The sequence below is a fragment of the Colletes latitarsis genome, chromosome 2, assembly GCF_051014445.1.
Source record: "Colletes latitarsis isolate SP2378_abdomen chromosome 2, iyColLati1, whole genome shotgun sequence".
In the NCBI taxonomy this organism is placed as follows: Eukaryota; Metazoa; Arthropoda; class Insecta; order Hymenoptera; family Colletidae; genus Colletes; species Colletes latitarsis.
The window spans coordinates 19,697,290-19,712,847 of record NC_135135.1 but is presented as its reverse complement, the minus strand read 5'-3'; the positions used below and the strand labels follow the sequence as shown (position 1 = coordinate 19,712,847).

The 15,558-nt window shown below is 37.7% G+C and overlaps 1 protein-coding gene across 1 annotated transcript in view; it reads right to left on the bottom strand.

The window, feature by feature from the left end:
* Nucleotides 1-15,558, bottom strand: part of Appl (amyloid-beta-like protein) — a 62,231-nt gene that overhangs the window by 31,820 nt on the left and 14,853 nt on the right. The gene's annotated exons all lie outside the window — the stretch shown is intronic.

Below are 15,558 nucleotides of genomic sequence, written 5' to 3'. Positions count from 1 at the left end.
CGATTAGGTTGTCCCAGAAAATATTGCACGCTTTAATCATCCTTGCCTCTCTGTTATTTCCAACCTCCCGCCGTTCTACGTTCCGCGCGAACCGAAATCAAATTTCAGCCTTCGCGGGCGTTTCTTAATATTTACTTTATATATTTTTCTTCAAAATAAAATGAAATTTGGTAGATTTTATTAAAATGCAAAATTCTGAAGTAAAAGGACAACACACGTTGTTAGTTATCTCCGTTAGCTAACTACACTGTTTGTGCAAAAAGTTCTCTCATCGGAACTTCCATAATTCAGGCAATTCGAGATAGCGAAAGACTAAAGTCTACATTTTCACGAAGTGCGCTCTGGAACTTGGAACTTCTTTTATGCGCATTGCTAATTTCCATTATCCAAGAAATTGGATGTCAGTGGTAAAGTGGTATTACCGGTTTCAATCTAGAAGCTCTATGGTTTGGTCCTCTTTAGAATTAATTTTTGGATTGATCCATTTACTTCATTTATTTTAATGAGTTTCGTCAGATTGTTATTCGCTGGTGCCTTAACGCAAACGAGAGAAAATTAAATCTAAATTTAAATTGATTCAAACTGAAATTGATAATTGCGAGTTACTTCGTTTTGGGAACTGGGTCGTAGCGAGTATCCGTATATTTGAATATTCTTCTAATTTCGACCACGGTCTATGTTAAAACTGAATACCCTCTGTATGGAAAAAGAAATAATTGCTTATACGAACCGCACTCGCTAACGAGAAGAGGGCTAGAAGTGGACACGCGCTTTTTTAATGAGTCGTGCCACAAATTGTAGGTCTTCACGTGCTGCGCAAGGAACGCCTGCTTTTTGGACGAATATAGCGTTTTTGGGGTAAATGGAGTTAAAGATCAAACTTTGTAGGCTATTTTGCTCGCAAAACATTTATATTCGCTCTCGAATCTTCGTGAAAACGAACTAAAAAATCCTATCACCATATTGGTTTTTCTTGTTAAGGATCACGTATGGCTAAAAATATAATACAATGTAAAATGGTTTTGTAAATCGAGCTCGTTGGCTGACGCGGGACAGATCATTGTATGGTCGAGTGACGAGACGCAAATTGGATTGGCAATGATTTATTTAAATCACGGTAGTCGATTTATGTGTAATTTTACTGCGATTCATGCGGTTTCGACGAACAGATAAATGGATCTATTAAAATTTGATCTCGTACCAGAAAGAACAGAGGTAGTATCGCGATATTTGCATGCAAATTTCATTGGTTGCATTGTGTTGATAAGTGGAGGTAATGGTCACTCGCTGGCAACAAGTATCGAGTTTTTCATTGGAGGGGAGAAAAAAACTTTCGAGAAAAAAATTCAACCAGCTACCTAAATTTTTAGACGAAATAAAAAATTTTCAAATCGTTCTAAAAAAAATATTTTCAGATGCGAGGGTTAATTACAATCATTTTTGGTCAATAGACATACCCCCGAAATTTTACCCACTTTCGAGAAAAAAATTCATGAAGGTGGATAAATTTTTCGACAAAATTAAAAAATTTCAAATCGTTCTAAAAAAATTATTTTCAGATGCGAGGGTCAATTACAATCATTTTTGGTCAATAGACATACCCCTGAAATTTTACCCACTTTCGAGAAAAAAATTCATGAAGGTGGATAAATTTTTCGACAAAATTAAAAAATTTCAAATCGTTCTAAAAAAATTATTTTCAGATGCGAGGGTCAATTACAATCATTTTTGGTCAATAGACATACCCCCGAAATTTTATCCACTTTCGAAAAAAAAATTCATGAAGGTGGATAAATTTTTAGACGATATAAAAAATTTTCAAATCGTTCTAAAAAAATTATTTTCAAATGCAGTGGTGAATTACAATCATTTTTGGTCAATAGACATACCCCCGAAATCTTACCCACTTTCGAGAAAAAAATTCGAGTAGGTACCTAAATTTTTAGACGAAATTACAAATTTTCAAATCGTTCTAAAAAAATTATTTTCAGATGCGGAGGTCAATTACAATCGTTTTTGGTGAAATGATGTACCCCCGAAATCCTACCCACATTCGAGAAAAAAATTTATGAAGATGGATAAATTTTTCGACAAAATTAAGAAATTTCAAGTCGTTCTAAAAAAATTATTTTCAGATGCGAGGGACAATTACAATCATTTTTGGTCAATAGACATACCACCGAAATCTTACTCACTTTCGAGAAAAAAATTCGAGTAGGTGCCTAAATTTTTAGACGAAATTACAAATTTTCAAATCGTTCTAAAAAAATTATTTTCAAATGCGGGGATCAATTACAATCATTTTTGGTGAAATGATGTACCCCCGAAATCCTACCCACTTTCGAGAAAAAAATTTATGAAGATGGATAAATTTTTCGACAAAATTAAGAAATTTCAAGTCGTTCTAAAAAAATTATTTTCGGATGCGGGGGTCAATTACAATCGTTTTTGGATTTAATAAATGGATCTATTAAAATTTGATCTCGTACCAGAAAGAACGGAGGTAGTATCGCGATATTTGCATGCAAATTTCATTGGTTGCATTGTGTTGATAAGTGGAGGTAATGGTCACTCGCTGGCAACAAGTATCGTGTTTTTCATTGGAGGGGAGAACAGATCGTTGGTAAATGACCGACAACTACGTAAAGTAATAAAAAATACTTGGAAACGGAGGTCGAGTATGGAATTAATAATATTATATTATCATATAAAAGTCAGAGATATCGTCGAATGCAACCTGTTTTCTTAATATTAAAAAAAAAAGTATGCCAAGTGCCCGGTAACGGGGACGGCTAACCTTGGTGGAGAATTAAAACGTTTGCATTCGATTGATTTTCCTTCTGGTTTCGTCTGCTACCAAGGGTACAAAATGTGACGAAGATACATTTTGAGGATGTCGTAATATCGAGCCAAAAAAAAAAGATCGTCTTATTTTGGGCGGACCCATCGCCTAAATCGAAAGTCACAAGTTCATTATCTAGGCTTCAGCTTCATTATATCTTCGATAACGACAAACGTGTCACGAAATCTAACGTCTGATAGGTCCACTAATGGTTTTCGTTGGACGTCCAAGACGGAATCCGTGACCCGGAGGATTTTCTCTGATCTTGCCAAACATCCAATCACCACCTAATAAAGTATACTTTATAGCTTCGAAAAAAAAGGCATTCGTTTCCCTAGCGGAGGGTGTTCCCTCGAGTATACATAGTTAGTCGACTGCCAATGGCAACAACCTTTGAATCCGCTCAGGAAGGAGGGGGAGATTCGAATCTAATTCGAAGCTGAAAAGTCTTGAAAGGCTTGGATAACTTAAGAGTCTCCGCAGGTTTAAAACTTTTCAGAAATCCGACAGGTTTCTATAAGATATCTGGTTAATCGGAATTTATTTTGTCGCAGACCCATAACAAGAAAATCTATTAATAGTATTTTTCAAAATGTGAAATTTCTGCAGGGCACGCTTCCCCCGGCACTTGCCACAGTTTACGATCAAGCGGATTCAAATCTCGACTACCAAGGAGCCCATTCTTAGACTAAAACGAACTCCGGGGCGACATTGTTCCCCTGGCCACTTTTTAGTTGATTTACTGTGAAAGCCGAGGCGAAGTCTCGTTAAAAAAGCCACTATCGCCATTGGAAGAGAATCATGCTTTACTATTCCTTTCAACGCGTGCCTTTTTCAAGCAGACTTTGACCCCGGTTTTAACGCCTTTCTCGCGGAAATAAAAGCGCGTCGTCGATGGGACACTACCCAGAGAACAATCGCATTCTAGATTCGAATTCACTTACAAACGATTATGAACCGCGCTCAGAGTCGCGGAGTATGGCCTACAAAACTTCTCGCAGAAATTTCGGTAGCTTGAAAAACGCCCTCCTAAAAGCAGCCGTTGAAATAACTTCGCAATTAGAGATCCCGCGCGCCGCGAACTCCAATTAGTCGTTTTCAAACTTGCGTCGCTACGGAAGGTGGCCATTTTGAATTTCTGATTAATCGAACGAATACTAAATTGTTGGAAATCACGCCATCTTTTCTTTCGAGTATAGCAGTGTGGACGATTCGTGCAGTGTTAAAATATAACCTAAAAAGTATATGCGTCGTTTTATTGTCTGATCCTATAACCTCCGCTATAGGTTATGAGCCCAGCATAAATGTATTTATAGAATAAAAATCTCGAGGCGTCTTATCGAAGAGAAGAATCGGCCAAATACTTGGGAAGAAAATGGCGGGATCGGGCACAATGCGAACGATGTTTCCGCAAAACCGAGCAGTGGACTCGAGCCCCGTCGATCGAGAACGAAGGCTTTTTTCTCGTCGTTGATGATGGGACGAGCGAAACCGAGCGTAATAGTTACCCGTCGCGGAGGAACAGCGTTCGATGCCGATTACACGGTGCACCGCAACAATTAGGGGTACTCGTTTCCGACGAAGCGTGAGACGCGTTTTCTCTGCGGGGCTCGATCGGGCGTTCGTTCCTTCGATGGTTCCATTCACGTGTTCCCCCGACGCCCTAACTCCCGAAAGAATGCCATTGCGCTCACGCGATAACGCCGCGGTCGCCATTTCCGTGGCCCGCGTGTTTGCATAACGTGCCGTTGTCCATTAACCCTCGACCCTCCGATGACCGTGTGAATTTTTGCGACCCAGACACGGTTTTTTAACCCCTTCCACCGGGCATTCGTCGTAAATCCAGCGAACGACTCGAACGACCCTTGCGAGAAGACGCGAAGAGATTAGTGGCGATCGCGCGGGAGAAAATAAATCTTCGAGACACGTGTGCGGGATCAGGTGACGAAGGGAAGAGACTCGATCAGTTAAGTTTGTAGAGAGACGTTGAATAAATAAACTCAACGCTGAAACGTCGCTCGGTTTCATGGGGTATATCGGCTCGAATGACTTCTTGGAATTTTTTTTTGCCTCGCGCCATAACACGCGTTCACACCATAGGCTCGGATTCGGGGCACACCGCCTTATCGTTGTTTACAGATTTTTTGCGTCTAGGGGCACAGCTGCGTCCAGCGCACAAAGAGACGACGAGCAGACGGTTTTACAGATATACATATGTACTGTGGTCCGCTGACTTGAAGTCCTGCAAGAGGAGTCGGACCGTCCATCTTGCTCTCTTGCTCTCAGACAGTCCGGATGCGCGTGAAACTACTGCGACGAATAGCGAACCAGAGTTCAATGTGTACGTGGGAATAGGTGTATCCCTTCTACTTTTCTCGCATTCCTGCCACGGGACTTCAAGTCAGCGGAGGACAGTAGGCATGTCCGTTCGCATCGGGAAAAGTTAAAAATATACACGGTAAAACGAACATAATTTTTCATCGTAACTCCGCTCGAAATGAACAGGTATTTCCACACAAAAAATAGTATACTTTGAAAATATTTGTACAAGCGAAAAGAGAGAAAAAATATTGAAATTGGTATCTCTGCAGCGGTCTCAAACAGCTTTTAACTCTTTGTTCGAGCCAGCCTGTGCAATTGAAAATAAGAGTCCCCCCTCGTCTTTCAAGGGTTAATCCGCCTCGATTCCTTTTCGCCAGCCAGGCGGATTGTCCCTAGCAACCGTTTCAGTCTCTCTATCTGCGCTCAATAGCCCGTTAATACGTCATTAGCCGAGCCGAGATGACTAAATCAACGACACAGCCGCCGCCGCTCGAGCGACCGATTAGAGGCGGAATCTAATTCCCTTGTGTTACTTGGTTCGAGGTTCGGGCTTCTGGCTTAATACCGCGCGTTCTACGAAGCGTTAGTGCACGAAAGTTCAATGGATCGGTCGGAGGTCTGTTAGAACTTTAATACGAAAATGACAATCGTCAACACCACTATAATTCACGCAGTAACGTTATACAGGGTGTTCGACCACACCTGGGAAAAACTTTTATAGGAGATTGTAGAGGCCAAAATAAGACGAAAATCAAGAACATCAATTTGTTGATGGAAGCTTCGTCAAAAAGTTATTGACGTTTAAAGTTCCGCCAGTTCTGAATTTTTTTCTCAAAAATTCGCAGGATTTCGAGGGTATGTCTATTCACCAAAAATGATTATAATTGACCTCCGGATCCGAAAATATTTTTTTTAGAACGATTTGAAATTTTTTAATTTTGTCGAAAAATTTGTCCACATTCCCGAATTTTTTTTCTCGAAAATGGGTAGAATTTCGGGGGTATATCATTTCACCAAAAGCGATTGTAATTGACCTCCGGATCAGAAAATAATTTTTTTAGAACGATTTGAAAATTTGTAATTTTGTCGAAAAATTTGTCCACATTCCCGAATTTTTTTTCTCGAAAATGGGTAGAATTTCGGGGGTATATCATTTCACCAAAAACGATTGTAATTGACCTCCGCATCCGAAAATATTTTTTTTAGAACGATTTGAAAATTTTTTATTTCGTCTAAAAATTTAGGCACCTACTTCTTATCTTCGTTGTGTTTGCTCATCGATAGATAGTCATAGCCATATCTTCGAAAGTTTTAGATTTGAATAAGCTGATTATTGCAACAATTTTTCGTGTTTTCGAGATTTTTAAATTTGTTCTATTTGTACATTTTCCTCGAAGATAAAAATTCAACTAAATACGACTATGATATGTTATTGATTTTATCAGCAATTGCAGATAATTTTGAAAACTACAAACACAATGTTGCAAAAGCTATTTGGACAATCTACAGATTTTCGACTGCCGCGGCTTCGTACATTTGAGTGTTAAAATGAAAATGAAACTTAAAAAATAACGATGAACTAGATTTATAGCCTACGTCAGGGTTTTTCATCCGGTGGTGCGCGTATTGCTTGTAGGAAGACTTACAAGGGAACATCGCGAACTGTCAGACGCCGATTTAAATGAAATTTTCCACGGTCCAAAACTATGCTCTAAATATTGAATTATAAAAATTGTCAATTTTTGCTTTACAAACGGCACACCTATCGTTTCAACCGACAAACATGTTTGCAGTTTCATAAAAATCGACCTTGTTAACCATACGTGTATATGATATTTTATTTGTGTAATTATGAAAAATAAAAAGAACAAAAATATTCATGTGCAAAGGTATATTGTTACATGTTCTTCTCGTCTCGGTAGCCTTGCTGTATCGATTGCTCGACCAAAGAATATATTAAATCAGAAGGTGACTTCATGGAAACATTCTTCTGTGATGTATTTAAGAAACAATTATAGAACAACACCCACTCTGTAGCTCTTTTCAGTCATAATTCTCAGTGTAAACATTATAAGTTTGATTTTATTTATTTTTGATATTTTTATATTATATTCTTTATTTTTCATTTAAAAAATATTTTCGACGATTGTCAACTGGTATGAGAAATACAAACAACTCGTGTATCTGACAAATTATTTTCCCACGTGTTTGAAACTCGTTAACGGTTGGTTGATTAAAGAAACATTTATGATCGTATTTTATCGCGATTGAGCATCTAATTTTCGCAGTAAGTAGCCATTATAAAGCAACAGCTAAATAGATGCATTCAACGTGACCAGAGGTTAATCGATGCAGAATTGACGTTTATCTATCTGTGCCATAAGAAGTACGGGCAATAAGTTAGGTGGTTTCATACTTATGGCCGGTAGTGTATATACGTGAACACGATATTTTAAAGTCAATAATTTTATGATGTATAGTTACATTCGCGCATGCGTGCCATGTGTACACTATACTGATCAAACTATGTAATGAACTTTCCCAATGTACAGGGTGTCCAACTTAATTCTATCATTTTAAAAGTCGTCCTTTCGACGATGGTCAATAAATATTGAAAAACTAATTTTCTTCAGTATGGAATGTTACAATATGAGAAATTTAAAAACATTACGTCGAATAATTGTTTCGAATAATTTAAACAAAATTATTATTTTACTTTAAATTACTAAGTACGAAAAAACGTTTCTTTACATATCATTTATATTAGTTACACTCCCACGTAGCTATACTACATTGCAAATATCAAATTTAATAAAAAAAAAATTTTAATAACCGATCGTTACCAGCTGCCTGCCTTTTCTCTGCTATAATCCTCCGCAGACTTTAATTAATCAAACAAATGCATCAATTTCACAATATCACCCCTTTGTTCGACCATTCGCAAGCAACTGACGCTTTTGTTCTAACAAATTTCAATGAACATCACTGTCTACTCGAATAAATTCTGACGCTCCTGACGTAATCGATATTAACGAGCATCTACTTGGATGCACTCTAACCCAAGGCCACAGAGGCTTAACCTCCCCTGATTAACCAAAAAATAATAATAAAAAAAAAAAAATATACAGGGTGTTCAGCCACCCCTGGGAAAAATTTTAATGGGAGATTCTAGAGGCCAAAATAAGACGAAAATCAAGAATACTAATTTGTTGATGGAGGCTTCGTTAAAAAGTTATTAACGTTTAAAGTTCCGCCCGTTCTGAATTTTTTTCTCGAAAATGCGCAGGATTTCGGGGGTATGTCTATTCACCAAAAATGATTGTAATTGACCTCCGGATCCGAAAATATTTTTTTTAGAACGATTTGAAAATTTGTAATTTTGTCGAGAAACTTCACACCTTCTCGAATTTTTTTCTCGAAAGTGCGTAGGATTTTGGGGGTATGTGTAATGAGCAAAAATGATTGTAATTGGCCCCCGCAACCGAAAATAATTTTTTCAGAACGATTTGAAATTTTTGAATTTAATTGTTATTAACTTTTTAACGAAGCCTCCATCAACAAATTGATATTCTAAATTTTCGTCTTATTTTGGCCTCTAGAATTCCCCATTAAAAGTTTTCCCAGGGGTAGCCGAACACCCTGTATAGTTTATAGTTTCTTTCAGCAATTGTTCCAAAACTTTAATATCTAATAATTATAATTTGTGTTTATAATATCACAGGGGTAGGAGTTCTCAAATTTTTTATTCCACGCATATCGATATTGTCCCCAGTTAGGGAAACTTCCCCCTACCCTTTTTTATCCATTACCGTTAGAGACTATCATTTTGGTTCTTGCGACCGTTTCGTAACCGAAATCGATACCACAACTGTTTTGAACCTCTATTAACGTGGTCGGGATTACCCCCAATGTCTGATTAAACAAACGCAGGACAAAACGATCCGGCGGGCAACTGCGAACTTGTACGGATTTTATTTAAGCGAAGCCTATTTCGATCTAACAGTTTCCCCGGGGTACACTTTCATCTGAAATCCAGCCAGCGACGCACGCCGCGATTTCACGTGCACGCGGTCGTCTCGTTCAAGCCGCAACAAGAGACGCTTTTACCGATCCCCTTTTCTCCGCGAGAGCAGGGAGGGCCCGAGTGCAGCCAGGTTTCTGACTCTCTGTTCCCATTTCCGCTCGTTCCACAGCCTCTGTCAACGTATCATTGTGTCATTGTATCGTTGTACCGAATGTCCAGTCGTACAGTTTCGATCCTGATTCACGAAACCCCCGAACTAAACTAATACCTCCTACACTTCTGATAATCTCCTACAAAATACAATTCGCGATAGTAAAAACTGTACGAAAGAAAATTTTTTTGATAAAAAGTCAATATCATCTCGACTATAAAATTACTGTGACTTTGATGGGACCTTGGATATAGAAACGTTCGGAAAATTATTTTATTTGAACTTTAAACGTTAATAACTTTTTAACAAAGCCTCCATCAACAAATTGATATTCTTGATTTTCGTCTTATTTTGGCCTCTAGAATCCCCCATTAAAATTTTTCCCAGGGGTGGCCAAACATTCTGTATATAGCAACCGAGGGGTCGGTTGAGCGCTTGTGAGAGCGCGAGCCCTCTGGCGGCGAGCATGGGAAGCGACGCCACAGAAGCTTTTATTGTTAAATTTCCCTTATTTGGATAAACGATAAACAATCTAATTTTTTCGATATAATTAATTACCGTATAAATGAAAATAATACCGAAGACACAGCCTCCATCGGTGCGAATGGGTCGTGCACCATAAATGTTTTAATTAATATTGGTTCGCTTGTATAATAATTGTCGTCAATTAAAACGGTATTGAAGCGACGTGTTAAAAAGCATCGTGACGCGCGCGTTTCTGTTAATTAATTTTCGCCAATTACCGCTCCTCAGATCACTGTTGCGAGGGACGCGTCGCGCGAAGAGGCCGAAGATCCGCGTCAATTTCATTTTGACGCGCAGCCGGCACGCGGCCATTTAAAGCTGATTACCCGATGTTTTATATAAGATTCGATCTAAGTGGATTTACTTAATGCACTTAAAGCGAATCTGACCGCAGCCTTAAGGAGCTTCGGCCACACGCGACACCGCATAGAGCAGAGTTTTCAGACGCTGACGTACGGAAACGCGACCCTCGTTCCTTTTCTTAAAGACACTCTGCGACGGTCGTCTCGTATCGTCGATTTCAACGTCGATAAGAAAGAACCCGAGCCAACGCCGGAGTATGCGATACAGGAAACCGCGTGAGTTGTCTGCAAACCTTGGACCACGATTTTTTTACTTTCCCACCGATTGTAGGGCAACTGTGTCCCCTAGAAATTAATTAATGAGATCGTTTTTATCGTATTTAAAGTTTTAACCGAAGAGAGCCGTAATAGAAGTAAACGTTTATTATTAAATTCCGATAAATTGTTTTTATTGACTGTGATTGATTGAATCTCCTACTCGTTCAATATGAAATATTATCGAGAGGAAGCTTTCGATTAAATGCTTCTCACAAATAATAACGAAGGCATATATTTATACGATTCCCTTGAACTAAAATTAGGAACGAGGTTACTGATTAAATGAAATACATGGTGGATTTCAGATGTCGTAAAAGAACTATGCATTCACGTTAAACTCAGATGACCGATTGTTAATAAAAAATGAAGGTTAAATTATATAGGGTGTTCGATCACCCTTGAGAAAAATTTTAATGGGAGATTCTGGATGCCAAAATAAGACGAAAATCAAGAATACTAATTTGTTGATGGAACCTTCGTTAAAAAGTTATTAACGTTTAAAGTTCTGCTCGTAATTATTTTCTCCAAAGGGGGTAGGATTTCGAGGGTATGTCTAATGACCAAAAATTATTGTAATTGACCCCTGTAACTAAATATAATTTTTTTAGTATGATTTGAAATTTTTCAATTTCGTCGAAAAATTTCAATACCTACTCGAATTTTTTTCTCGAAAGTGAGTAGGATTTCGAGGGTATGTCTAATGACTAAAAATTATTGTAATTCACCCCCGCAACTAAAAATAATTTTTTCAGAATGATTTAAAATGTTTTATTTTAATTTTTTAATAACTTTTTAATGAAACCTCGGTCAAGAAATTGATATTCTTGATTTTCATCTTATTTTGGCCTCTAGAGTCTTCCATTAAAATTTTTCCCAGGGATGGCCGAACACCCTGTATACATTTTCCTCGTTAAAAGTATTCTTTTCTCATTATGGTGAACGCAAATGTCGAATAAAGAAAGCTGAAGTATATTCGTAACATTTCAGAGAAAATTCTATTATTTTAACTTTGTTTTTCGTACTAAAATACAATTTTCCTTCATGCTACTCGACCATGATAATTGCATTCGCGGAAGACCTAACTCAGACTTCTCTCGGGGCTCGTTTTCTTGGATCCATTTTAATTTTCCCTGAAGTGTACCTTTCACGGTAATCATTTACAATTTCTTTAACTTTGTTTAAGAAACTATTTTCATTCTCGTGTTTCCTGGGAATACAAGGTTTATTTATAATTTTTACTATTTCACGTTGGGGCGTATCTTCATCACACACAGCGAAAAATTAATAAAACAATAGTCTCCAAGCTGAACGATTTTTATTTTACGATAATCTTCCATTTTAATTATTATAAATTTTCTTCGTAACGTTGAAGACATTATGCGTCAATCTGATACAAACTAATAATTTGAACAAATATTACATGCCAGATTTGGGACGCTTCAGAGGAAGCGGATGTAATCATTAACGTCCGTACTCCGAGAGATGAAGTAATGAACGTGTAATGCACAGCGTTGTTCCTCCGAACGAGATGGATCTCATGATACGGTGGGTGGAAACCGTAATAATAATAATCCCTCTCTCGCAGCAGAGGTAGTTATAATAAAAAAATAAAATTTCTGAAACATTTTTTTCAGACGAGCGTTCAACTTTCGCGTTGTTCACCGCTCATAGAATGAAAGGGGTTTTCTTGTCCCCACTACAGCGCCATCTCAGTGGTCGCACGTCTCTATCGGTGCCATGTAGCACAATAAAAATTTTAATGGTGGATTCTGGAGGCCAAAATAACACAAAAATCAAGAATACCAACTTGTTGATGAAGGCTTTGTTAAAAAGTTATTAACGTTTCAAGTTCCGCCAGTTCTGAATTTTTTTTTCGAAACTGGTTAAGATTTCGGGGGTATGTCTATTCACCAAAAATGATTGTAATTGACCCCCACAGCTAACAATATTTTTTTCAGAACGATTTGAAAACTTTTTTTTCCGTCGAAAAATTTCACACCTTCTCGAATTTTTTTCTAGACAGTGAGTAGAATTTCGAGGGTATGCCTGTTGACCAAAAATGCTTGCAATTGACCCCTGCAACTAAAAATAATTTTTCCAAGACGATTCGAAAGTCCTTTTTTTCACCCAAAACTTTTAGCACCTACTCGAATTTTTTTCTCGAAAGTGGGTAGAATTTCGGGGGTAGGTCTATTCACCAAAAATGATTGTAATCGACCCCTATAACTAAATATAATTTTTGTTGTATGATTTGAAATTTTTTAATTTCGTCTAAAAATTTCAGTACCTGCTCGAATTTTTTTCTCGAAAGTGGGTAGGATTTCGGGGGTAGGTCTATTCACCAAAACTGATTGTAATCGACCCCTATAACTAAATATAATTTTTGTAGCATGATTTGAAATTTTTTAATTTCGTCGAAAAATTTCAATACCTACTCCATCAACAAATTAGTGTTCTTGATTTTCGTCTTCTTTTGGCCTCTAGAATCCCCTACTAAAATTTTTCCCAGGGGTGGCTGAACACCTCCTATATATCGAGATATGTGTGAATTGCAAGTGGCATTATTTAACCCCTCCCAAACAATGACTTATGAGCCCAGCATAGAATCAGACGAACCCAATTTTATCATAGGACCTTTCATTCTAGACACCACTAAGTTGCCACAATTTCATCGAGGCCAAGTGTTAATCTAAAGTCGGTCTTTGGATTCTTCTTTAACCTCGAGAAGCCTATAAAAGACAAGCTAGCGTATATACTAAACCTTTGGATATCTGTATTATATTTCGAATATATCATACGGTCTTATACCATTAAAAAAAAGAAAAGAAAACAGCTCGTATAGGGTGTGCAGAAATCTCCGGTCCAAACTTTGGATAAATAAGTACTCGCTGAGGTAACGCGAAAAGGGATTTCGAGCAACCTCGGGGTTAATGCGAATACCAAAATTTGGGTCGTCGGTAGTGGTATACCTGTTAATTCACAAGCACCGGGCGCAACTACTTCGCGTTAGCGTTTGTTATTTGAATGGCCCTTGCGGGCTCTTCGGCGATTTATTAACACCGTATTGTTAAACCTCTTGAAGCATTCGCAAATGGAACAGGGACCGTCGTTGCACCGAGGGTTATTCGAGGCAGCCACGAAAAGCCTCGGCTGTTGCTCTTCCGCGTCACGGAACCGTTGGAAAACTAATAACGACGTGAATCGACCACTCGACGCACAGAATTATCGTCGGTCATTTATCTTGCGCAACCCTTTCGACGAAATTTGTTGCGCGCTTCAACGTTCCGCGTAAACTACACCTTTCGGGCCGGTGGAGTACACGGGTCTGGCATCGATCTCGTTTATCAACAATTAAGAGTGCACGGCTCTGGCAGAGGTCAACGCCGATGCACGGAATTATTCGTGCCCCGAGAACCAAGCAACGGCGGGATAATCAAATTATTGGGGGTGAAGCATATTTGGAATACGATAATGTTTCGTTCATCGCAACGAAACTTTCATTAACTGTTAGAATATTCAGTTTTAATTTCGCGCCTTCTGTTATTAAATGATGCCGCTACGTGGCGCTATAATGGGTTAAGCCTTTCCGTTTTCCTTGGTGTGCGGTTCTTTTCCTTATTAACCAGTTAACTGTGTTCGACGAGTATACTCGTCATGGAGAAGTGCCAGGATTTTTTGTCATGACGAGTTTTATAAAATAAACCTATCATTTTGATGCAATATTTTAACAGCGACACTTACTCTGTGCTTGACGACTATACTCGTCATCGATCGATTTTCGCGACACAGAAATTCGCACATTCAACACGGAGCGATATAGTTAACTGGTTAATAAGGGTTACTGTTCTACTGACAAGGGACCATCCCGTGGTGTAAATCTCCAATTTTGATGAAACTTCGCAATTATGTAGTTCTCATAAATCTATTAGACACGTATTTTTCTGTAGCTGCTAATATTCACTTTAAGGGGTTGAAATCAGCCCTCAAAGTTGGGGGTTCAAAACATACTTTGTTGAATATCTCGGAAACTATTAGAGATAGGGGTGTGCTTCAAATGGATGAAATTTATGTTTTTAAACGGCGAATTTGATGGTGTAAAGAGATTTGCAAAACTTTTATTTGTTTAAACAATATGTTAAAAAATAGCACATTTTTTTATTTTTCTCGTTGGATATTAATGATTTTTTTTTCTACATTTGTACAGAGAAACTACACGTCCATGTACAAAATACGGATAAATTGGAATTTTGATTTGTTCACAATAAAGAAATATTTTATGTTTGTAATTCTTTTCGTATTTTGTGTTTTACGAAGTACCAGATCGCATGCAGGGTGTTCGGCCACCCCTGGGAAAAATTTTAATGGGAGATTCTAGAGGCCAAAATAAGACGAAAATCAAGAATACCAATTTGTTGATGGAGGCTTTGTTAAAAAGATATTAACGTTTAAAGTTCCGCCAGTTCTGAATTTTTTTCTCGAAAGTGGGTAAGATTTTGGGATTATGTCTATTGACCAAAAATTATTATAATTGGTGCCTGCAATCAAAAATAATTTTTTTAGAACGATTTGAAACTTTTCAATTTCGCCGAAAAATTTAGGCACCCCTGTCGATTTTCCTTAAAAATTCGTTTTTGATTTTTAATAATTTCGCTTGACGTCCTACAAAAATGTTGTCTAATACTTTTTTGTAAGTACCTATGGGCTTTACTTCAGAAAAATGTTTCATTGAAATATATTCACTATTATAGGAGTTATGGCTGTTTGAAAATTGAACCATTTTTATGGGGTTTTTCTCATTTTGCGGGATCAAGGAACAACTTTTCGAATATTTTTGCGATTTGTACATATTCTCCATCACAATACGCGTAGTTTGGCTTTTTGAACATTAAAATCGTCCAATCCGTTCCGAAGTTATGACGTTTTAAAAATTCGCATGAAATTTACGAGAAGCATTTTTGGCCTGAAATTATATTTTCGGTAAGGAATTTTTATCTCGAAAATGGTTAGGATTTCGAGGGTACGTCTATTGACCAAAAATTATTATAATTGGTGCCTGTAATCAAAAATAATTTTT